The sequence below is a fragment of the Salvelinus fontinalis genome, chromosome 3 (assembly GCF_029448725.1).
Source record: "Salvelinus fontinalis isolate EN_2023a chromosome 3, ASM2944872v1, whole genome shotgun sequence".
Taxonomy (NCBI): Eukaryota; Metazoa; Chordata; class Actinopteri; order Salmoniformes; family Salmonidae; genus Salvelinus; species Salvelinus fontinalis.
Window position 1 is genome coordinate 23,939,916 of NC_074667.1, and position 16,934 is coordinate 23,956,849.

Below are 16,934 nucleotides of genomic sequence, written 5' to 3' on the forward strand. Positions count from 1 at the left end.
ATGAGCTCTGATGGATCTCTTGTTCACTCCTGTCCTGACTTATTAGAATAGAAATGGGGGTGTATACAATGATAAATGGCTTGGATATTGATGGGCATGCATGTTGAAGTACTGTTCTGCTGTTTCAGGGATGCAAATACATGTTTTGTTATTCTGCAGAGCATTGAACAAGCATTGACTGAACAAGCCCGACACTCAACATCATGAGGGGTCTCGGGATAGAGCCCTGAGCCCCACCACTGAACGAGTCATTTATTATGCTAGATTCGGATTTCTTTCAAAGCACTTGTAGAGATGTATCATTTTATCTGAGATACCGTCTCTCTTGTATATCTACTACCCAAGTGCAGTAAAACATTTATTTTTAAAAATCTCTCCTGTCTCTTCCGCAAATTCAAGAAATGTTGACACTGCTTGGGGATGTTCATTAATATTTTGTATTGTTTCACAACAAGCCATCTTTCATGTTTTAAAGATCAAGAAATCAATTAAAGATGATTTGAAATGAATAAAATACATTTTGGTTTTGGATGAACACAGGAATCTGGGTATTGGTACCATGTGAAAGCAGCATGACTCTGGCTAGTTAGGCTTTGTAACTGTGGGGTGTTAAATCTTTCTAGGGGAGGACGTTGATAGTGGCTACTTTGTTATCACACTTCAGAGACCAATTCAACATTTTTCACCAGCTGTTGCGTTGATTATTCGCTCTGTTGAATTCCCAGAACATAAACGGCCATGAGACAGGGAACAATTTGCTCAAAGCTTTTTGAAAAAAACATCAGAGGTTTGAAGCTCCACATACTTAGAGCTGATACTTTCAAAGAACCCCGTGCAATTAGGAAAACCTGCATGCTACGTGTATGCACTCTGCCACCCTCAAACATCACTTTTATATATAAATGCATGTTGCTACATCCTAAACACACACACACACACACACACACACACACACACACACACACACACACACACACACACACATACACACACACACTTTATAGGGTTCATTTAGAGGAGAGGCCAGTATATGAGCCTTTCACTATGTAGCAACATGGTGATGTTTCAGAGCTCAAGGGCTCTTCAATTAACACATGTCCTATGGCCTCTGGAACAGCCATTACACACGATTCATAATCGTTTTAGGGGGAAATAGACAAATAAACAGACATGTTAAGGAGGAAGGAACCCATCATTTGTATGTTTATTTCCATAATTGTTCCTTTCACGCCAGCGTGTTGGAAAGTTAAGTGTCTCAATTACTCTGAGCAAGGCTTGAGCTCCGCCCTCCAGGGATTTGAACCAGTAATTCTGGTTGTCAGTCAATCCCCCTAACCTTCCAGGCCAAATTGTAGATTTTTGTGGATTTTTACATTAGGCTGTTCTGAAAGGCAGCAGAGTTGCACCTTACATCATCATCATCGTATGATTATTCCACTGTCCTCTGCATTGAACGAAAAACAACTCATCTATTCCCTATAAAGTGCACTACCTTTAACCATGAAGTGCACCATATAGGGAATAGGGTGCCATTTCAAACGGAACCCCCGCTTAAGCTTTTTGAGAGTAGATGGATGCAGGAAACCACATTGGAGGTAGCAGTGTAGCCTTGGTGCTTCAGGGAATGCACCAGTGAGCTAGGGTTGCTGTTCTACTTGAATGCATGAGTAGTGCCTGTAGGTACTACTCATACATGAATTGCGAAACGAAGTAAATAGAGGTACTGTAAATAAATATATATGCACACTAATGAGAATGTCATGTGTGTTTGTCACCAAGAATAAGCGTCTGCCCACCTATGGTGATTTATGATTTGATTACGTACATTTCCACCTCACTTTTCCAATGTCAATCAAGCAAGCAGGCCTTTGACAAAATGTGGTTACACTTCAAATTGAAGATATGTGGCAATTGATGATAGCTGTGCCGTAAACATGCTGTCTATAGACTGTTGTAAGGCTAGCGATATGCTACCAAAAGGCTACGCTACATTGACATTTCAGAGGGAGTGCCAGTAACTATGGCCAATTTATCACACAATGATACTGTGTGAGAAATATTCAATATCCAAGCACATGAGAGATGATCTAGTTTCCCCTGAGGCTTATTACATTTGCTTCAATCAGCCCACTCACTTCTATATTGTTTTCTCTGAGTGCTCGGCTTATCGCATTGCATTTTATCTAGTTGATGAATTGTTGATGCTATTATTCTGTTTTGATTTCATCTCTCTTGAGGGGACTGTGTGCCAATGCATCTTCTTTGCACCACCCTGCAATCCGCATGGGTTATTTAGAAGGAGAACACTGCATGCCAGTTTAGCAATTTTCCCCTATGCCTGTGGTATACTATGTAATCAAAGTTAAGCCATTTACTATCATTTCAACTGGAACCCAATGTGATAAAAAAAAGGAAATTATACAATCAATAGATGCGTATGAAGTGGTTAGCTTCAAAATAGTCCATGCCATAACCTTTTCTTTCCGGGGATGTTGCGTAATTATACTGTACGTAACGAACCCATTTGAAAATAAAGTTATGCTATACTGGCTTTGTTTACATTAGCTTATAGGACGCCCTCGCAAGGTAGAGAGCCACACCACCGGTCATTTGTACCACTCCACAGCACTGCGTATACCTTCCAGTCTTACCTTTGGCTGAATGAAACCATGTCCATACTCCATACGTTATGGACTTTCTCATCCCTGTGTCATACTCACTCGCCAACTCTCTCAGTTCATCTGGCTTTTCCATTTTACTGCCGTGTTACAGGCTTCCTATTGACTGCCATGAGACAGCCTCGCCATAATATAGTATGTTGGGTTGCGCACTTTGACAGCGAATGCCTCCCTGACGTACTTCCTTCTTGTTCTAACGTGATGCCGTTTGAGTTGTGGATTCGAGTTACAGGGGTGTAGCAAGCCCAGCTGTAGCCGAGGAAGCAGAGCTGTGGCGCGTTCTCCATAGGGATTCACCCTCTCCTGGGAACCTATTGTGCGTTAGCTTCGATAAGCGTCGATATTTTAAGCGGCTTCTACCTACCCTGTGTTTCTAATGTGAGAGTTGATGGTTGTTGACATGTACGGTGTTTGTGGTCCAATACAGCCAATTTGCAGCTGTCATTTGGAATAGTACTGAGTGAGGATTGACGAAATCAGGCCCCGACTGAGTCTGTGTGTACGTGCAAGCGTGTGTGTGTGTGCACTGCATGTTCTGCGCTGCTGCCGTGCTGTGTGTTCACTCTCTCACATTTTGTCTTTCTCTCCGTTCCTACCTCTGTTTCTCTCTCTGTGTTAGCAGTGTCCAGTCTGTGAACGGCTGTAGGCATTGCATTAACATGCTCTAATCCTGTGGGTGGCTTATTGGAAACAAATCCCTCCCAACGCTTTTTAAGCTCCTGCCTTTTCATTTTTTAACCCACTCTCCTCGTCCTCCTCCCCCACAAGTGGCTACACTGGCCCTATGGCTAAATTTGAAATAAACCAATGCCCCCAAAAGCATCTCTCATATTTGTTAAAGAATTGGATAGGCATAAGCATGGCCACTCTGCTCATACAGGAGTAAAAAAGGCTAGTGAACTAATTTGGTGGGGTCAATGTTTTTATAAATTTTTTATAAAATATACAGTACCATTCAAAAGTTTGTACACACCTACTCATTCAAGGGTTTTTCTTTATTTTTTTTACAATTTTCAACATGATAGAATAATAGTGAAGACATCAACATTATGAAATAACACATAAGGAATCATGTAGTAACCAAAAAGGTGTTAAACAAATTTAAAGATATTTATATTTGAGATTCTTCAAAGAAGCCACCCTTTGCCTTGATGACAGTTTTACACACTCTTGGCATTCTCTCAACCAGCTTCATCTAGAATGCTTCCCCAACCGTCTTGAAGGAGTTCCCACATATGCTGAGCACTTATTGGCTGCTCTTCCTTTACTGTGTGGTCCAACTCACCCCAAATCATCTCAATTGGGTTGAGGTCGGGGTGATTTCAGAGGCCAGGTCCTCTGATGCAGCAGTCCATCACTCTCCTTCTTGGTCAAATAGCCCTTACACAGCCTGGGGGTGTGTTGGATCATTGTCCTGTTGAAAAACAAATGATAGTCCCACTAAGCGCAAACCAGATGCAGAATGCTGGGGTAGCCATGCTGGTTAAATGTGCCTTGAATTCTAAATAAATCACTGACAGTGTCACCAACAAAGCACCCCCACACCATCACACCTCCTCCTCCATGCTTCACGGTGGGAACCACACATGTGGAGATCATCCATTCACCTACTCTGCATCTCACAAAGACACGGCGGTTGGAACCAAAAATCTCAAATTTGGATTCATCAGACCAAAGGACAGATTTCCACCGTTCTAATGTCCATTGCTCGTGTTTCTTGGCCCAAGCAAGTCTCTTATTCTTATTGGTGTCTGTTAGTAGAGGTTTCCTTGCAGCAATTTGACCATGAATGCCTGATTCACATAGTCACCTCTGAACAGTAGATGTTGAGATGTGTCTGTTACTTGAACTATGTGAAAAATTTATTTGGGCTGCAATTTCTGAGGCTGGTAACTCCAATGAACTTAACGCTGGGTCTTCCTTTCCTGTGGCGGTCCTCATGAGAGCCAGTTTCATCATAGCGCTTGATGTTTTTTGTGAGTGCAATTTTCCGCATTGACTGACCTTCATGTCTTAAAGTAATGATGGACTGTCATTTCTCTTTGCATATTTGAGCTGTTCTTGCCATAATATTTACCAAATAGGGCTATCTTCTGCATACCACCCCTACCTTGTCACAACACAACTGATTGGCTAAAACGCATTAAGAAGGAAATAAATGAACTCTTAATAAGACACACCTGTTAATTGAAAAGCGTTCCAGGTGACTACCTCATGAAGCTGGTTGAGAGAATGCCAATAGTGTGCAAAGCTGTTATCAAGGCAAAGGGTGGCTCAAATATAAAATAGATTTTGATTTGTTTAACACTTTTTTGATTCCTACATGATTCCATATGTGTTATTTCATAGTTTTGATGTCTTCACAATTATTCTACAATGTAGAAAATAGTACAAATAAAGAAAAACCCTGGAATGAGTAGGTGTGTCCAAACCTTTGACTGGTACTGTATATACATTTGTTATGTGATTTATCAGGTGGTGGTGCAGCACCCTCAGCACCCCTACTTCCCGCAGCTATGGAAATAAGCAATATGGTAATATCTCCACCTTGTTCTCTGATAAGCTAAATCATTTTTTTTTGTCCTCTTAGAGGTCGATTCATCAAGGCTTCCGATTGAGGCGAACATAATAGTTAAACCATTTGAGCAAACCTTTCAAAATGATACTGGAAAATAATTTTAATTAAGCTAAGCTAATTTATCCAAGGCTTAGCAGGCTCCTCACTCTTGAGTTGGTTCACATTATTTCCCTGACACAGCATATCTAAAAGGACGTTTTCTCTGTGCTGTTTCTCTAGTTTTATATTCTCTTTTCCTGGGAGCTATGAAACATTGGGACATGCAATGAGGTGTGTGGAGAGTGAATGAGTCATTGTTGACTGTGGAGTGTACGGTTGTCTGAGGCCTAGCTGACGATGCAGAATCTGGCTGCTGTGAGAGAGTTCACCTGAGGCCATAGATATTGATATTGTTCAAATCAGATCAGTTGTCCTTGTATGTGCTGAGTTTATCATCTGTGCTGTTAGATGAGGACACATGCAGAGTATGGCCTTTGTGGTTATAGCTTCTATGAAAGGCTTCTGTTCTGTAAACTGTCCCCATGTGCCCTCCCTCGCAGATGAAAGAAGAACATGGATATAATCTAATCAGATCCTCAGACAACGGAAGGACGAAACCGGACAAAGGAGACATGGGCATTGTAATTCAGTGTTCTATGTTATAACTTGCATTTCCAGCTTTGAAAATGGACACTAGCGTTTTTTTTGCTCTTGGTAGAAGGTTCTCTGGTCCTAAGGCACAGACCTTGGATCAGGTTAGCCTTCCCGAATCCTAACCTTAATAATCTGGGGAAGAACACGCAAAACTGACCTTAGTTCAGTGTTTAGGTGGCGATTTCATCTCCCGGGTCCTTCACCATCCAGCATTCATCAATGGCTACTTCTAATAGAGTGTGAACTATAAAAGAGAATGAGTTTGAAAATGAATGAATTTTATTTTCGGTTTATTAGTGGCAGCCCTCAAAATAGAGAGAAAATGTCATTCTCTTTTACGTTCTCATTATTTCAAATGCCTGGCTTTGTTGACATTTCACTGAGTCAAGACAACTAGAACGATACAATGGGCCTATTACTAACTTGTGGTTCCCTTTTTCTTTATACCATTCCTCTGCTTTGGTATTCCATTGGCAACTAACAACACATTGCAATGTAGTGTAATCCGATCAATATGACATAGACAGATAGTTGTGTCTCTTTTGGTATTGGACAAAACTCTTTTTGGTACTGCTGTGATGTTGTACCAGTGGTGGTCAGTGCTGTTTATGATGAGGGTGGACAAAAAATCATTCTCATGAGCATGGCCTCATTTCTATTACAGAATATTGAATGACTGTCATTCATATATATCACAGATTACTTCACCTGTACATAGCCCATCTATAATTTAGCCCAAACAACTACCTCTTCCCCTACTGTATTTATTTATTTATTTAGCTCCTTTGCACCCCCTTATTTCTATTTCTACTTTGCACATTCTTCCACTGCAAATCTACCATTCCAATGTTTTACTTGCTATATTGTATTTACCCCGCCACCATTGCCTTTTTTGCCTTGTCTCACATCATTTGCTCACATTGTATATTGACTTATTTTTCTACTGTATTATTGACTGTATGTTTTGTTTATTCCATGTGTAACTCTGTGTTGTTGTTTGTGTCGAATTGCTGTGCTTTATCTTGGCCAGGTCGCAGTTGCAAATGAGAACTTGTTCTCAACTAGCCTACCTGGTTGAATAAAGGTGAAATAAAAAAATGTAATAAAAATATTCCATTCACCCAGTTCAATGTAACATCAATAGGTTTAGGCTCCTAAACCCATCATGAGGTTGCTACAACCTTCCTATGAATGAAAGTCTACATTTGGTCGAGAGAAAAATTTGAGGTGACAGACAGTGACACATGGATAGACAGTGACTCATTCAATACCCCCTTGCACACTCTTGCCTGCATCTAGCTTATCTAGGGTGTAATCATTAGTCCAAGAGTTACAAACAAGAGTTTATATAGGACAAATTCAGGTATTTTTATCCCTGTTTTGTTTGCTTCTGTTTAAGAAACGAATACAGATATGCATCTGTTGGTCACAGATACCTGATAAAAAGGTAGGGGCGTGGATCAGAAAACCATTCACTATCTGGTGTGACCACCATTTGCCTCATGCAGCGCACCACATCTCCTTCACATAGATTTGATCAGGCTGTTGACTGTGGCCTGTGGAATGTTGTCCCACTCATCGTTAATGGCTGTGTGAAGTTGCTGGATATTAGCGGGTACTGGAACACGCTGTCGTGCACATCGATCCAGAGCCTCCCAAACGTGCTCAATGGGTGACATGTCTGTTGAGTATGCATGGAAGAACTTGGACATTTCAGCTTCCAGGAATTGTGTACAGATCCTTGGGACATGGGGCCGTCCAATATCATGCTGAAACATGAGGTGATGGCGGCAGATGAATAGCACGACAATGGGCCTCAGGATCTCATCACGGTATCTCTGTGCATTCAAATTGCCATCGATTAAATTAAATTGTGTTCGTTGTCCGTAGCTTATGCCTGCCCATACCATAACCCCATCGCCACCATGGGGCACTCTGTTCACAACATCAGCAAACTGCACACCCACACGACATCATACACGTGGTCTGCGGTTTACACGTTTGAAGCGGCTTATGGTAGAGAAATTAACATTCAATAATCTGGCAACAGCTCTGGTGGACATTCTTCGAACAGCATGCCAATTGCACACTTTCTCAAAACTTGGGACATCTGTGGCATTGTGTTGTTAAACAAAAATGCACATTTTAGAGTGTCCTTTTATTGTCGCCAGCACAGTCTATATTTCTATGACATAGACTGACTAGGAAAATCCAGGTGAAAGCTATGATCCCTTATTTATGTAATTTGTTAAATCCACTTCAAACAGTGTAGATGAAGGCAAAAACATTATTTTTTAATTGACAAATGAGACATGGATTGTGTATGTGTGCCATTCAGGTGAATCGGCAAGACAAAAGTTTTATGTGCCTTTGAACAGGGTATGGTAGTAGGAGCCAGGTTCACCGGTTTGTGTCAAGAACTGCAACGCTGCTGGGTTTTTTGCGCTCAACAGTTTCCAGTGTGTTTTAAGATTGGCCCACCACCCAAAATACATCCAGCCAACTTAACACAACTGTGGGAGGCATTCGACACCACGTAGAGTCCACGCCCTGAGGAATTGAGGCTGTTCTGAGGGCAAAAGGGGGAGGTGCAACTCAATATTAGGAAGGTGCTCCAAATTTTTGCTACACTCAGTGCATATGGCGCATAGAGATCAGAAGAGGGTGTATACCACAAACCCCCGAGGTGTCTTATTGCTATTATAAACTGGTTACCGACATAATTGGAGCAGTAAAAATAAATGTTTTGTCATAACTGTGGTATACGGTCTGATAGACCACGGCTATCAGCCAATCAGCATTCAGGGCTCGAACCACCCAGTTTATAATAATAAATGTAGCCTAAAGACAAGTTGAAATTGACAATAGTCTGATGGCTGACACTATTATCAATTGTCTTGTGAATGAAGAGACTTGTGCAGTGTGTAATTGACAAAGAAGGGAACAGAGCTTAACTCACAGTACTTTTTCAAGTCACCCTGCAGACGTTCATGCAGGTCAGACGTTTTGATTTCTGTAACAAAAAAGAGACAATTTTAAAGTTTCTTAAACATCTAAACAACTCTCAAAGTTGAGCAGATCGGCTCTATTTTCCAATATCCCTTTTATTGTAGAATAACTTCAATTCCGTGCGTTCCACACATGAGCACTCGCGGCAGCATAGCCTAGGCTACTAAGCACAGACAAGTAACAATAAAACTTTAAATATGCTATTGGAAACACATTTTCTTCGTTTCATAATGTTTCTTAATAAGACATACCTAAACAACATAAAATGAATTTCTTTGTGATGGTCTATATTAACACTGTGGTGTTTTAAGTGGTTTTTAGTATTTACATGTTGCCTATTGTAACAAAAACGAACGAAATGCTTGTTTTACTTAAGACCTTCACAAACACAACCTATTGATTATTTTTGCGATAACATACATGAAATGTGTTTATTAGGCTGTTAGAATGTTGACGCTGTAACGTGTGTGCTGGGAGTCGGGAAGCAAGTTCAGGGAGTGAGTAATTTGAGTAAATAAATGAATAAATAAATGAAAACATAATACAAAACAAGAAACACAAACAGCGCACAGACGTGACACTGAAACAGAAACAATGATGCTGGGGGAAGGAACCAAAAGGAGTGACATATAGTGGGGAGAACAAGTATTTGAAACACTGCCGATTTTGCAGGTTTTCCTTCAAAGCATGTAGAGGTCTGTAATTTTTATCATAGATACATTTCAACTGTGAGAAAATCCTGAAAATCACATTGTATGATTTTTAAGTAATTCATTTGCATTTTATTGCATGACAAAAGTATTTGATCACCTACCAACCAGTAAGAATTCCGGCTCTCACAGACATGTTCGTTTTTCCCTCCTGTTCTCCACTCATTACCTGTATTAACTGCACCTGTTTGAACTCGTTACTTGTATAAAAGACACCTGTCCACACACTCAATCAAACAGACTCCAACCTCTCCACAATGGCCAAGACCAGAGAGCTGTGTAAGGACATCAGGGATAAAATTGTAGACCTGCACAAGGCTGGGACAATAGGCAAGCAGCTTGGTGAGAAGGCAACAACTGTTGGCGCAATTATTAGAAAATGGAAGAAGTTCAAGATGACGCTCAATCACCCTCGGTCTGGGGCTCCATGCAAGATCTCACCTCGTGGGGCATCAATGATCATGAGGAAGGTGAGGGATCAGCCCAGAACTACACGGCAGGACCTGGTCAATGACCTGAAGAGAGCTGGGACCACAGTCTCAAAGAAAACCATTAGTAACACACTACGCCGTCATGGATTAAAATCCTGCAGTGCACACAAGGTCCCCCTGCTCAAGCCAGCGCATGTCCAGGCCCGTCTGAAGTTTGCCAATGACCATCTGGATGATTCAGAGGAGGAATGGGAGAAGGTCATGTGGTCTGATGAAAGAAAAATAGAGCTTTTTGTTATATATAGTGATTCCTGTAGTGATTCCTAGTGGTCAATTTTGTTGGATACAAAACAAAATGTACACTTCAGACTACCTTAATACTTTAATAGTAATGTATAAAGGATTCACATTTTTACAAAGTGATGATAAAAATGCTAGATAGCAAATTATGTGTTGGTACTTCCTGTTCAAAGAGTTAAAAATGGCCGCCCTATTTTATGTGACCTTCTTGCTCATGCCTACTGTATATTACAGTAGGACACAAGCTCTCAGTATACGGTCATCTTGCTGACCTGTCGGGATAACAGACAGCGAGGTAATTGTGTTGACATAATGGGGGTCAATCCCCAGCGAGACTGCAGGACAAAATGGCCAACACTGAACAGTCAGTGCTATTTTCTCTATCGACACTGCTTGTTCTATGTTCCTGGAACCCAGCTCCACTACCGTAGCTCTCATATTTTCATTTTTAGCTTCATCGAACGGTGAGGTCATTAAATATACATAAAACCCTTCAGTTTTATTTCACCTTGATATCTTAGCCTTGTGAGTTCACCTTCCCTTGCAAGCCAACATGCCTCCTTGTTCTAGTTTATGAGTGAGGCTGAACTAGCTCTGTTTTAGTGTCAGAAATGAACATCGGTCAATTCTTTTTGAAGACATACTCTTTTTAGTCTGGAATTATATGAATACATTCCATTTAGCAGACGCTTTTAACAAAAACAACATACAGCCATGCATGCATTCATTTTACATACGTGTGGAATCAAACACACAACCCTGGCATTGCCATGCTCTACCAACTGAGCCATACCAACCAACTGCTCTACCAACGGAGTCATATTTTCCTCTCATATTGTCACCGTTGTTGTTTCTTCTTCAACACCTGGCTTTGCCATATACATAATTCAGAACTTTCCAGAGTTTTCAACACGCACATAATGACGGTATCATTTTTGGGGGGACAGTGTTGTGAGCTACTGTGCACTGCCTCGTAGCGTGCAGTAACAGCAGGGTTTATACTTCCTGTGATTTTCACTGACTGCTACCATCTCTCGCTCTCTATCTGTCCCATATCTCCCTCTCACACTCCCCCTTCCTCTCTCTCCCTCTCTCTCCCTCACACTCCCCCTTCCTCTCTCTTTCTCTCTCTCTCTCTCTCTCACAATCCCCCTTCCTCTCTCTCTCTCTCTCGCTCTCTCTCTCTCTTTCTCTCTCATTCCCAATTCCAGTGGATAGTCAGTGTTTTGCCTTAAATCTGCGAGGCCATCTGCTCTCAAGTCTTCATTCCGTGTTGTTTGTTTGTAGTATCTCTATGCTCGGATTCCATTTGACAAGATTAATAAAGTGAATCTCAGTCAGAAATAAGCTGCTCATTTCGATAGGGGATTTATGAATCGCTCCAGGCAGATACGTTCTAAGTTCAGCCCTGGTCAGGAGTTTCCTTTCTTTCCTTCCTTTAAAAAAAAAGATTCTATATATTTTTGGGACGGTTCACCTGGCGAGTCAGAAAGGATTGTTGGTAAACACTGAACTGTGACCTATTTCTTTATCACACAACATGTTTTTTTGCATTTTATAAAAGGCTAAATCCATTGACCCGAAGAGGTGTATGGAAACCAGACATTATGCAAACATGACCCTGGTGTTTTCGGCGGCCATCTTGGGTCATAGACAAATTGGTTTGAGTTGGAGGACCTTGAAAACACTGTTGACAGTGTTCACTCACTAGGTTCAGGTTCACTCACTACAGAGTCAGGCTAATTTGGAGGGTCAGGCGTAATGTGCAATGAGGTGTCCCTTTCATTTTGGAGACAGTGGACCATGATCCTCTGCTCCGATCAGATCCTTTTTTTGACCTTGCAGTTTGATTTCACAATGACATGAATGACAATTGATAAATAATGGAAATATGTTGTTTTTGATTGGACCGAAATGACATGGCTTTCTTCCTGGACTTTGCTCTTCCAGTAGAAGACTTAATGCAGTAAAAATACAATTCTTTAGTGATTCACTGAGGTACAGACAAAACACAGTAGCCCTAAACACAGTAGCTTGGACATCAGTGATGCTTTGAATTGCTGATTCATTCAATGTTGGTGGTTAAAGGGATATTTCACATTTACATTACATTTAAGTCATTTAGCAGACGCTCTTATCCAGAGCGACTTACAAATTGGTGCATTCACCTAATGACATCCAGTGGAACAGCCACTTTACAATAGTGCATCTACATCTTTTAAGGGGGGGGGGGGGGGGCAGAAGGATTGCTTTATCCTATCCTAGGTATTCCTTGAAGAGGTGGGGTTTCAGGTGTCTCCGGAAGGTGGTGATTGACTCCGCTGTCCTGGCGTCGTGAGGGAGTTTGTTCCACCATTGGGGTGCCAGAGCAGCGAACAGTTTTGATTGGGCTGAGCGGGAACTGTACTTCCTCAGTGGTAGGGAGGCGAGCAGGCCAGAGGTGGATGAACGCAGTGCCCTTGTTTGGGTGTAGGGCCTGATCAGAGCCTGAAGGTACTGAGGTGCCGTTCCCCTCACAGCTCCGTAGGCAAGCACCATGGTCTTGTAGCGGATGCGAGCTTCAACTGGAAGCCAGTGGAGAGAGCGGAGGAGCGGGGTGACGTGAGAGAACTTGGGAAGGTTGAACACCAGACGGGCTGCGGCGTTCTGGATGAGTTGTAGGGGTTTGATGGCACAGGCAGGGAGCCCAGCCAACAGCGAGTTGCAGTAATCCAGACGGGAGATGACAAGTGCCTGGATTAGGACCTGCGCCGCTTCCTGTGTGAGGCAGGGTCGTACTCTGCGGATGTTGTAGAGCATGAACCTACAGGAACGGGCCACCGCCTTGATGTTAGTTGAGAACGACAGGGTGTTGTCCAGGATCACGCCAAGGTTCTTAGCGCTCTGGGAGGAGGACACAATGGAGTTGTCAACCGTGATGGCGAGATCATGGAACGGGCAGTCCTTCCCCGGGAGGAAGAGCAGCTCCGTCTTGCCGAGGTTCAGCTTGAGGTGGTGATCCGTCATCCACACTGATATGTCTGCCAGACATGCAGAGATGCGATTCGCCACCTGGTCATCAGAAGGGGGAAAGGAGAAGATTAGTTGTGTGTCGTCTGCATAGCAATGATAGGAGAGACCATGTGAGGTTATGACAGAGCCAAGTGACTTGGTGTATAGCGAGAATAGGAGAGGGCCTAGAACAGAGCCCTGGGGGACACCAGTGGTGAGAGCGCGTGGTGAGGAGACAGATTCTCGCCACGCCACCTGGTAGGAGCGACCTGTCAGGTAGGACGCAATCCAAGCGTGGGCCGCGCCGGAGATGCCCAACTCGGAGAGGGTGGAGAGGAGGATCTGATGGTTCACAGTATCGAAGGCAGCCGATAGGTCTAGAAGGATGAGAGCAGAGGAAAGAGAGTTAGCTTTAGCAGTGCGGAGCGCCTCCGTGATACAGAGAAGAGCAGTCTCAGTTGAGTGACTAGTCTTGAAACCTGACTGATTTGGATCAAGAAGGTCATTCTGAGAGAGATAGCAGGAGAGCTGGCCAAGGACGGCACGTTCAAGAGTTTTGGAGAGAAAAGAAAGAAGGGATACTGGTCTGTAGTTGTTGACATCGGAGGGATCGAGTGTAGGTTTTTTCAGAAGGGGTGCAACTCTCGCTCTCTTGAAGACGGAAGGGACGTAGCCAGCGGTCAGGGATGAGTTGATGAGCGAGGTGAGGTAAGGGAGAAGGTCTCCGGAAATGGTCTGGAGAAGAGAGGAGGGGATAGGGTCAAGCGGGCAGGTTGTTGGGCGGCCGGCCGTCACAAGACGCGAGATTTCATCTGGAGAGAGGGGAGAGAAAGAGGTCAAAGCACAGGGTAGGGCAGTGTGAGCAGAACCAGCGGTGTCGTTTGACTTAGCAAACGAGGATCGGATGTCGTCGACCTTCTTTTCAAAATGGTTGACGAAGTCGTCTGCAGAGAGGGAGGAGGGGGGGGGGAGGGGGAGGAGGATTCAGGAGGGAGGAGAAGGTGGCAAAGAGCTTCCTAGGGTTAGAGGCAGATGCTTGGAATTTAGAGTGGTAGAAAGTGGCTTTAGCAGCAGAGACAGAAGAGGAAAATGTAGAGAGGAGGGAGTGAAAGGATGCCAGGTCCGCAGGGAGGCGAGTTTTCCTCCATTTCCGCTCGGCTGCCCGGAGCCCTGTTCTGTGAGCTCGCAATGAGTCGTCGAGCCACGGAGCGGGAGGGGAGGACCGAGCCGGCCTGGAGGATAGGGGACATAGAGAGTCAAAGGATGCAGAAAGGGAGGAGAGGAGGGTTGAGGAGGCAGAATCAGGAGATAGGTTGGAGAAGGTTTGGGCAGAGGGAAGAGATGATAGGATGGAAGAGGAGAGAGTAGCGGGGGAGAGAGAGCGAAGGTTGGGACGGCGCGATACCATCCGAGTAGGGGCAGTGTGGGAAGTGTTGGACGAGAGCGAGAGGGAAAAGGATACAAGGTAGTGGTCGGAGACTTGGAGGGGAGTTGCAATGAGGTTAGTGGAAGAACAGCATCTAGTAAAGATGAGGTCAAGCGTATTGCCTGCCTTGTGAGTAGGGGGGGAAGGTGAGAGGGTGAGGTCAAAAGAGGAGAGGAGTGGAAAGAAGGAGGCAGAGAGGAATGAGTCAAAGGTAGACATGGGGAGGTTAAAGTCACCCAGAACTGTGAGAGGTGAGCCGTCCTCAGGAAAGGAGCTTATCAAGGCATCAAGCTCATTGATGAACTCTCCAAGGGAACCTGGAGGGCGATAAATGATAAGGATGTTAAGCTTGAAAGGGCTGGTAACTGTGACAGCATGGAATTCAAAGGAGGCGATAGACAGATGGGTAAGGGGAGAAAGAGAGAATGACCACTTGGGAGAGATGAGGATCCCGGTGCCACCACCCCGCTGACCAGAAGCTCTCGGGGTGTGCGAGAACACGTGGGCAGACGAAGAGAGAGCAGTAGGAGTAGCAGTGTTATCTGTGGTGAGCCATGTTTCCGTCAGTGCCAAGAAGTCGAGGGACTGGAGGGAGGCATAGGCTGAGATGAGCTCTGCCTTGTTGGCCGCGGATCGGCAGTTCCAGAGGCTACCGGAGACCTGGAACTCCACGTGGGTCGTGCGGGCTGGGACCACCAGGTTAGGGTGGGCGCGGCCACGCGGTGTGAGGCGTTTGTATGGTCTGTGCAGAGAGGAGAGAACAGGGATAGACAGACACATATTTGACAGGCTACAGAAGAGGCTACGCTAAAGCAAAGGAGATTAGAATGACAAGTGGGCTACACGTCTCGAATGTTCAGAAAGTTAAGCTTACGTAGCAAAAAATCAATAAAATTACAAATCTTATTGACTAAAATGATATAGTACTGCTGGCTGGTGAAGTAGCCTGGCTAGCAGTAGCTGCGTTGTTGAAAGTGAAGCTGGCTAGGTGACCTCGACAGTTTCTCTAAATTTCTCTAAACTACACAATTATCATGGATACAAGGACAGCAAAGACAACTAGCTAACACTACGCTAATCAAGTCGTTCCGTTGTAATGTAAGTTTCTACAGTGCTGCTATTCGGTAGAAGTTGGCTAGCTAGCAGTGTTAGCTAGCAGTGTTGGCTAGGTAGGAGGACAGCAGCGCGGCAGGCGAAACTAGCTGGCTAGCTAACCGATAATTACTCAAAGTTACACAATTATCTTAGATACAAAGCTAGCAAAGAAAACTATGTAGCTAGCTAACACTACACAAAACAAGTCGTTCCGTTGTATTGTAATCGTTTCTACAATGCTCTTCGGTGGCAAGCTGGCTAGCTAGCAGTGATGGCTACGTTGCGTTAATTTCGAACGAAAATAGCTCGCTAGCGAACCTCAATAACGACGCAATTATGTTTGATAAAAGACGGCTATGTAGCTAGCTAAGATCAAACAAATCAAACCGTTGTACTGTAATGAAAATGAAAATCAGACCGTTGTACTATAATGAAATGTAATGAAAAGTTATACTACTATTCGGTAGACGGTGGACGTTTGCTAGCTGCTGGGCAGATAGCAGTGGACAACGAGACGACGAAATACGATAATTACGCAGTTATCTTTGATACACAGACGGCTATGTAGCTAGTTAAGAAGAAATTGCTAAGGTTGGACAAATTAAATCGTTGTACTATAATGAAATGTAATGAAAAGTTATAAAAGTTATACTACCTGCAGAGCGAATGCAGAGCGAATGCAAATGCGACCGCTCGCCCCAAACCGCCCCAAACCGGATGTCATCACCAAATATCAAAATGACTAACACTATATATACAAAAGTATGTGGACAACCCTTCACATTCATGGATTCGGCTATTTTAGCCACACCCATTGCTGACAGGCGGATAAAATCGAGCACACAGCCATGCAAACTCCATAGACAAACATTAGCAGTAGAATGGCCTTACTGAAGAGCTCAGTGACTTTCAATGTGGCACCATCATAGGATGCCACATTTCCAACAAGTCAGTTTGTCAAATTTCTGCCCTGCTAGAGCTGTTAGCTGAAAGTGCTGTTATTGTGAAGTGGAAACGTCTAGGAGCAACAATGGCTCAGCCGCAAAGTGTTAGGACACAGAAGCTCACAGAACGGGACCGCTG

General features: G+C 43.7%; 1 protein-coding gene across 6 annotated transcripts in view; it reads left to right on the forward strand.

Moving 5' to 3' along the window:
• LOC129841435 (disks large-associated protein 4-like) overlaps positions 1-16,934 on the forward strand; it is a 243,014-nt gene that overhangs the window by 54,981 nt on the left and 171,099 nt on the right. The window lies entirely within an intron of this gene.